This window comes from Artemia sp. Qi Xiang Cuo, chromosome 13 (assembly GCF_049724085.1).
Source record: "Artemia sp. Qi Xiang Cuo chromosome 13, ASM4972408v1, whole genome shotgun sequence".
Lineage (NCBI taxonomy): Eukaryota > Metazoa > Arthropoda > Branchiopoda > Anostraca > Artemiidae > Artemia > Artemia sp. Qi Xiang Cuo.
This window is the reverse complement of record NC_142806.1, coordinates 56,457,516-56,466,064: the sequence shown is the minus strand read 5'-3', so window position 1 is coordinate 56,466,064 and position 8,549 is coordinate 56,457,516.

Below are 8,549 nucleotides of genomic sequence, written 5' to 3'. Positions count from 1 at the left end.
AGAAAACACTAAACTTGCTGTATATTTCACATAGAAAAATTTTATTATTCGCTATACAAGACTTGCCATAATAGGATATCATATATACTGGCTAAATTTCATCTTTGCGTCTTTCTTGCATTTATTCCTGCAGTCAAGAGCACAAAACACTTGGCCATGGTTATTGTCTCGATTTTTTTTTTCCAAACTAACATTTTACGCTAAATAATTTTTTCCTTGACCTACGTTGCCAAAAAGAGTGCATTCCTTTTTCGTTGCCCATCTGTCAGCGTCGACCATTAACCAAACGGCTACCTGTGGCTAAAATATTCCAGGATGTGTAGTATTTTTCGGTCTATACACGTAAGGATGTTTATATTAGAGCTTCCTATAAAATATTTTTAAGAAGATGGCGTTCAACTTCTTTGATAAACATCGACCTTTGTGACGGTCTGCTTATTTTTTCAAATAAATTTTTACAAAAAAATTAACTATTTTACACTCTATAGTTTAAATATTGACTATTTGAATCTATAAAAGGAACCCAGAAATATAACTTGCAAGACATCATAATATGTGCTGCGTAGCTCCAGGGGCTCTGCCTCTTGCTTTTTTGTGAATTTATACAAATTTACCATATCGACACTTTTGAAAATTTTGAGAAATAGGCAAAGAATTACCGTCAAAGAATTACCGTCAAGAAATGAAACAGAAAGCAATAGAAAGATTTTCGACAATGTAGATATGAGGAAGATTTATTTTTCTAGGAGGAATCAGAGCTATTGCTAAATAGTTGAAAAATTAAGGTTTCAAGTTATAGTAATGTGATTAATTAGTTTTTGAAACATAGTGGTTGCAAAATCAGTGAAAAACTATTGTGAAAACACCTAGTAATTTTACAGAAACTTTAACCAAAACAACTTATAAAAAAGGTGAAAAGAATAAGTAGGATGATTATGGAGACAGTAACTTTTGTTCTGTAGCAAGCAAATTACTTGGCATGATGATACTTTTTAGTTTAAGACATGCTGTTGAGAAAGTTTAAGAGTAGAACAGGGTCATTCTAAGGTGGGATGAGGATGTGTTGACCAGATATGACCAGATGTGTTGACCAGAAACTTTAACTAAAACGGCTTATAAAAAAGTGAAAAGAATAAGCATGGTGATTACGGAGACAGTAGCTTTTGTTCTGTAGCAAGCAAATTACTTGAGATGATGATACTTTTTAGTTTAAGACATGCTGATGAGAAAGTTTAAGAGAAGAACAGGGCCATTCTAAGGTGGGATGAGGATGTGTTGATCAGATTTTTGCTCTTTGATCAATAATGAAAAACTATCGGAATCATAAAACCCCTTTAGTCTTCAATTTTATAGATTATGAACAGGGATTAAATTATGTTAATATAAAAACTTGAGTGAAGCTCCTGTAATTTTGTGGTACTAATTAAAAAAAATTCAAATAAAAGTTTTCAGAGAAAAGTAATGAGTCGTTTTTGAGCGTTAGACTAAAGGAAATGAAGTCCTAAAATAATACAAACTTTTAAAGACCAGAAATTAACTTAAAATAAAACAGAAATTAGAATGATTAATCACATAGGACATTAAGATTATAGATACTGATATAGATGAATAAGTAAATTCTATAACGAGTAAAAAATAAAGTGAAATTGCTACTGGTCTCTCCCCCTAACTGGAATCCTTGTAAAGCCTGTTGCTTCATTCACGTTTTATTGAAAACTATATGTATTACTCTGCATATACTTATGGGTTATATTGTATTACATATATGTATTACATATATGTATTGTAATACATATATGTATTTTATATGTATTACAATACATATTACTATGCATATATGCAAACTATATTTATTTAATAGTAGTATTTTTACACATAAGAAAATGTTTTTTTTGTAAAGAGCAAATTACAAGACCACGACGCCGCGCCGGCAGATCGACCGAACACCGCCAACAAGAGGCCCGGTTGACCGCCACCGCAGTTTTGTTAGACCACCAGCGCGCCGCAGGGACGTCGCCACCGGCAGAGACGGCGGCGTTCAGCTGACATTGAATTAATTTTGCGGCAATTCTTTATTGCGTCAACCGCTAAGTCGGAGCTTTTCTTTCTCGTGTGGTTTACTGTTTTGATTTTCCTGATTACATATCAAGTAGGGCTTATACTATCTTAGAGTTTTTGGATATTTCCCCAAAAATCCATGCGTCACCCCGAAAAGAATTTTGTTCCCCGAATCCCCGAAAATCACCCAATCACGGTGCCACCCCCAGTGATTTATCACCATTGATATTCCCTGCCAAATATTACTTTGCATACCATAATTCTTCACTACTCTCTTGTTCGTTAATTTTCGTCTCTTTTGTTACTTTGCATAAAAACTAGACAGATGGAGTTGCAGTATACACAGTTCTTCATGTGTTGACAAAAGAAGTATTGTCTTTATGAAATGAGATTAAATCATTTAGAATGCAGTTTCCCAGTTGCTATTTCTTACATCATTTGTAGTCAAGAATTTTATTTTTATGTTGAATAGAACGCATTCACTACTTTACAACTTCAGTTGGACTTTGAATTTGATTTTCTTTTGCTGATTTAGATAAGATTTTCTTAATGTTTAATACACAATTTTTGAACGCTTGATAGACTAAATAAAATACAATATTCTTTCTGAAAAAAACTTCCCCCCCCCCCCAAAAAAAATCCCTTCTATTGAGACAAAATTTAGCTATAGACTAAGCGATGTACAAGGTTGAACAACTAAATATTGAAATGGAAGTTTCAATAACTTCCCAAAAAATATAATTAAAAAAAAAAATTTTAATTTATGGCCTAAAGGGGGGGGGGGGATAGGAGGCTATCACTTTTAAATAATAATACCTCATTTTTTTTCATTGAAAGCAGGGATGCCAAAAAGATAATTATTTTTTCCTTTAAAATGGAGACGGAAGAAAATGATATCAAATTCCCAGGGAAACCATTGAAATATTTGGATAGACCCAGAGCCCCCCATTGGGACTTGTTCATTGTCTTGGGTATTTTGCAATTTCTCATAGGCTACTGGCCTAATTTGGCTTTTGTGTGTGCTCCCTTTTAATTAGATTGTCTGAATCTTATAAGAATGCCTCGGCGAATCTATGACTCGATTTTCCAATAATTTGAGGTATATCTGAATAGTTTCGACATTTTTGTTGTTGTCATTGTACCCCTTTACTCGTACCCTCAATTTTTTTTCAAGAAACACTAAGCTGTTTAACGTTATTTCGCGTGTTTGTTTTAACCATATAGTGACCTAGTTAATTATTAAGTAAATTATTTTTTAAATGTAAAGCTGAGACGGAATCCTATCAAGGTGGTATCCAGAGGCAGGGGGGGGGGGGTAGGGAGGTATTTTTTATTGAAAGTAGGGACGCCAAAAAGTTAATTATTTTTAAAAAATTTAAAGCAGAGACGGTATCCTATCATGGTGGTATACAGGGGGGGGGGGTAAGGAGCTATCATATTTAAATGATAATACCTCAATTTTTTTAAAGCAGGGATGCCAATAACTTAATTTATTTTTTAATTTAAAGCAGATACGGTATCCTATCAGGATGGTATGCAGAGGGGGGGGCATAGGGAGTTATTATATTTAAATGATAGTACCTTGAGTTTTTTTTTATTGAAAGCAGGGATGCCAGAAGTTATTTTTTTTTATTTAAACTAGAGACGGTATTCCATCATGATGGTATACACAGGGGGGGGGGGGGTAGGAAGGTATTATATTTAAATGACAATATCTCAATTTTATTTATATTTAAAAGCAGGGATACCAAAAATTAATTATTTTTTTAATTTAAAGCAGAGACTGTATCCTATCAAGGTGGAATCCAGACGGGGGAGGGGGTTAAGGAAATATTATATTCAAATGATACTATCTTGAATTTTTTTTATTGAAAGCAGGGATGCTAAAAAGTTTTTTATTTTTTTAATTTAAAGGAGAAACGGATCTTATAGAACATTATATGGCTGCTTTAAAAAAAAAAAATACAAAAGGGAGTGTGAAGGGAATTGAGATTTTTACAAGAATATGACAGTTTGGTTGCTACCAGTAGCTACTAGTTGGAGTATCCTATGAAAGTGTACTGTCAATGAGTAGAGAAAGTAAATTTGTAAATTTTAGCTGTGATTTGAGAAAGACTGATGAAAATATTAATGTTTACGGTCAATATTGATTGCGCCGGTGGTGGAGCCACCAACATCTTACAGGTGGTGTGCCGGCGGCTCACCACCGCTGCTGTTTTTGGCCCCGCTGCCGCCAGTCTTCCCTCATCTGCGCGGTGCCTGGGTCTACAAATTACACAACATACATTAGAAGCTGTACGGCTAGGAGCATGGGCAATAGCCAAACTTCTGTTTGTAGTAATTTTTATTCGTTTTAAGTTTATAATCTTACTTTTCATTTGTTTTAAAATGTATTTAATCATCTATATTAATATCTGGTATCTTTATGTTTGCTATAGCTATGTATTATAATTTTTGTTTGTTTTGGATTTCAATTATTTTTTATAGGGATTTCTGGTCATTTTAAGCTTTAATTATTATAGGACTTAATTTCTGCTCGTCTTAAGTTTTAAATTGGCGTTTGCTTTTTTTTGAAAAACTCGTTTTTCTGAAAACTTTTTAAAAATTACCTTCTGTTCGTTCTTGATTGCCATAGTCTACGAAACCTTTTTTCAATTTAAAGTCAAGGTTTTAAGTGGTTCTTGAATCAAGATTCTGATCCAATAGTGATTTATAGATAATAAACTCGAATGAATCCTTCTTGGAGAATGTCCAAAATATTAGATGTTTATTGGAGAAATCACTCAGCTCCCTTCATTCAGACTCTTTAAACTCTTTTGTCTGTAACATTAACGTTAGCCTTTGCTAGGTGTTGTGCAGTAAAATGTCATTCTTACAACCTGAATATACATAATGTCTTTTGATTGAGTTCAAAATCCTTTTCAACATTCCCTAAGAGTTCAAACCTTCTATCCTCGCCATTCTTGAACATGAATATTTCGAATTAGTACCCCTATAGTCCCTGAGATATTACAAATATACTTCTTTGATAAAGTGGAGGCATATGATGTCTTCTGATTTAGTTCAACATCCCACGTTTCTAAAAGTTTCAACTTAATAATTTCAGCCGTTCCTGAGATATTGCAGTCACACTCTTGAAAACAGAGATGTACATAGGGTCTTGAAGTTCAACATCCCCCTCAGCATTCTCTGAATATTTCAGCTTAATACACTTCCCAAACTGTTCTTGAAATATTTAAGATACGATGATTTGACAAGACGGATACATTTAGTGTCCTTGGATTAGTTTGACACCCCCCTTAATATTTTCTGAAGCCTTAAGCTTAATACCCGTAGTCCTTCCCGGGATTAATATAGATACGCTTGGATACACCCTTTTGATAACTTTGATTCCCCTAGGGTCTTATAATCTAGTACTACACTCACCTGTACAACAACATTCACGGAGAGTTTAAACTTAATACCCTTAGCAATTTCTGATATTTTGCAGATGCGCCATTGTGAGCACCTGAATACACATGGTCTTTTGATTTAGTTCAATATCCCCCTCAACCATCCCTGAATTTTTATGAATTTAGATCAACATCCCCCTTAACCATCCCTGAATAGCTTTGGCCATTCCTGAGATATTGCAGATAAGACCTTTTGACAACCTTGATGCACTTGAACTCTTTTGTTTTAGTTAAGTAGTAGTAGTAATAGGAGTAGCGGTAGTATTATCAGTAAAAGTATTAGTAGCAATCATGGTCGCATTTGCGATCATAGTAGTAGTGTTGGGGTTCCAGCCCTGTTTCTTTTCCTTTCAGATAAATGACCTGTTTTCTTTTTCTTAATTACATTTGCTTATAGTATAATTTCAAAAGACAGGTTAAATTCCCTTTACTAAGCGATAGTGGTTTTGCAATAGGTAAGCTTTGAACCAAGGTTATTTTTATTCTTCCTGGTTGGGAGTCATTGAAGGATAAATCTAAGATTTAGAACTGGGTTTGAATAGGGATGGAGCTGATTGGCTGGGCCAAGCAGAGGTCCACCCGTATGAACAGTTGTGTAAAGATTATTATATTTTTTAGTCTGCGTTTTGAGCCCAATTGGGGAAGGATATTTCTGTTGTTATATGTGACCGTTTTGGAAGAATACAAGTAAGGTATTTTCTACAACTGTGTACTAGTTTCCGTAACCCAGGCAGGGTAGGAATAGAGCTACGGGGTACCGTCATTATTATATTGACAGGGAGGGTTGTTATCTCCAAGGAGAGAGTTAAGAGATTTTCTAGCCGTAACTCAAGGCGGGTACATTTGGCTGTAGAAAGTGGCCATTGGACCACTCGATCACGTTATCATACCCTGGGACAGGGTATACTGTAAATCGGGTAGTACCAAACCCGATATTTGCAGAACCGGTGTGGTGGACACGGGCATAGCATTATAATTTGGGGCCGGGGCTTTCCCCTCCAATAAGTAGTGACACCCGTATATTACCATGCCAGTGGCGTTGTGGCCTACCGGTATAACACTGGTAACTAAACACCACGAACATTGGTGGCAACGCTCTTAACCGTTGGGGTAAGAGCGGGAATCCCACTAACATTTGGGCCGACAAGGGGTTCTCCTCTTCGAGTAAGTGGCATAGCAACATTTTTGCGCCATTTTTGCATCAATAAGTGGCGACACCCGTACTTACACCCCAATAAGTGGTGCCAGCGGTATAAGAGAAACACCAATAAGTAGTAGCAGTCACAATTACAGTCGCAACTAGTCACAGCTGCAGTCAGAGTCACATGTGGTCACAATTGCAGAAGCAAGTATGGTTACACGCAGTCACATGTAGTCGCAGTCACAAGTAGTTGCAGTTGCAAGTAGTTGCAATCACAATCGCAAGTAGCTGTCTTCGAAAGTAGTCAAGGGTGTAAGACTCACAGTCGCTAGTAGTCTCAGTCCAAAGTAGTCGCAGTTATAAGTAAATGTAGTCTGAAGTAGTTTCAGAAGCAAACGCAAGTAGTCACAGTTGTAGTCATAAGCAGTCGCAGTCGCAATTAGTAGCACACGCATGTGGTCGCAATAGTACTCAGAACCACAGTCGTTAATATCCGCAATCGTAATTCTTCGGAACTGCAGTCACAAGGGGTTGCAGTCGCAAGTATTCATAGTCCCAAGAAGTCGCAAGTAGTCGAAGTCGCAAGATGCCACAGCCACAAGTAGTTGCGGTTGCAGTTATAAGTATTTGCAGCTAGAATGGGCATCATCATCCCCCCGTATATAAAAAAGTAATCCGAAATTGTCCTTAGTTTTGACCACTGCCTAATCAGTTTATTGACTTTTTCCGTGTTATTACATACACCCCCCTCCCCCATTGAAAATTATTGTATGCTGGAACACATCATTACCACAAAATCTAAAATAAGACAAGTGGTTCCCACGACTAACACAAAAGAATAAAATTGTGATTTGTACACATTTGTCTCTTAACACGTACATAGTCCATAGAAAATAAAGGATTAAAATATAAAACGCATATGCAGTATTACTAACGATTACGCTGAATTACATAGTTGCACAAAACTATTTGAGAAGAGAAAAAAGGAATCTCTCTGGGGCCGGTTGGAAGGGATACACGAATCCTTAAACTTTTTTTTTTTATTGGGGATTTTTTTTAGTTTTCGTGAGAGGTCATTCCAATCAATATTATGTGGAAATTTACCCTCTGGCATTTCTTTATTTAGAAAAAAAATATTCGGACTAAGCGTACAATATGGATACTTTGGGGAAAATATCTCTCCTATTACTGTAGAAATATTTTTAATGTGAAGTAATATATGGTATTTATATTATGATATTAGGTGGCTTGAGATTTTCCTTGGGGTAAGTTTAAAACACGCTGAAAACTGCAGTGAAAAGTCAAAATAACTGATTTAATTTTCACAAATGTTGTTTGGTTTTCGCTGAAGCTTATATCTGAGAATTCAGAAAAAAAATATTAGACGCTGGGTTGAGATTTCTTTGTCCAAGGGGCACGGGTTCGATCCCTGGCGTGGCCAGTTTCTTGGTTTGGGACGCGGGTCAGTGGTGTGACTTATAAGCTTAGCCAGAGTCAACCCAGCTCTAAATGGGTACCTGGAGAAATCTGGGGAAGGTAATCAGGAAGGGTGTGCGAGAGCACAGGATGGCTGGCCCCCAGCCCCCCATTGCACTTCCTGGCTGAGGGCCACGAAACGGAGATAAGCACCGCCGGTTTGGATCTTAAGGGTCTAGTGCCGTCATACATACATATACATACATATATCTGAGAATTCGGGAAGGCTACTGATTACAAATTGAAGGCTAATTTTGCAGTATAAAGGTCTTACACCAAACATATTTGGGGAATTATTCACAAATAGCATTGTAAATAAGGCATTTTGAAATGGGAGCAATTCTTTTGAATGTACAAAAATTATTCCGATAGAAGATGATTTGAAGTGGCCTACCAACAAATGGCAATACTAAGCGTGTTTT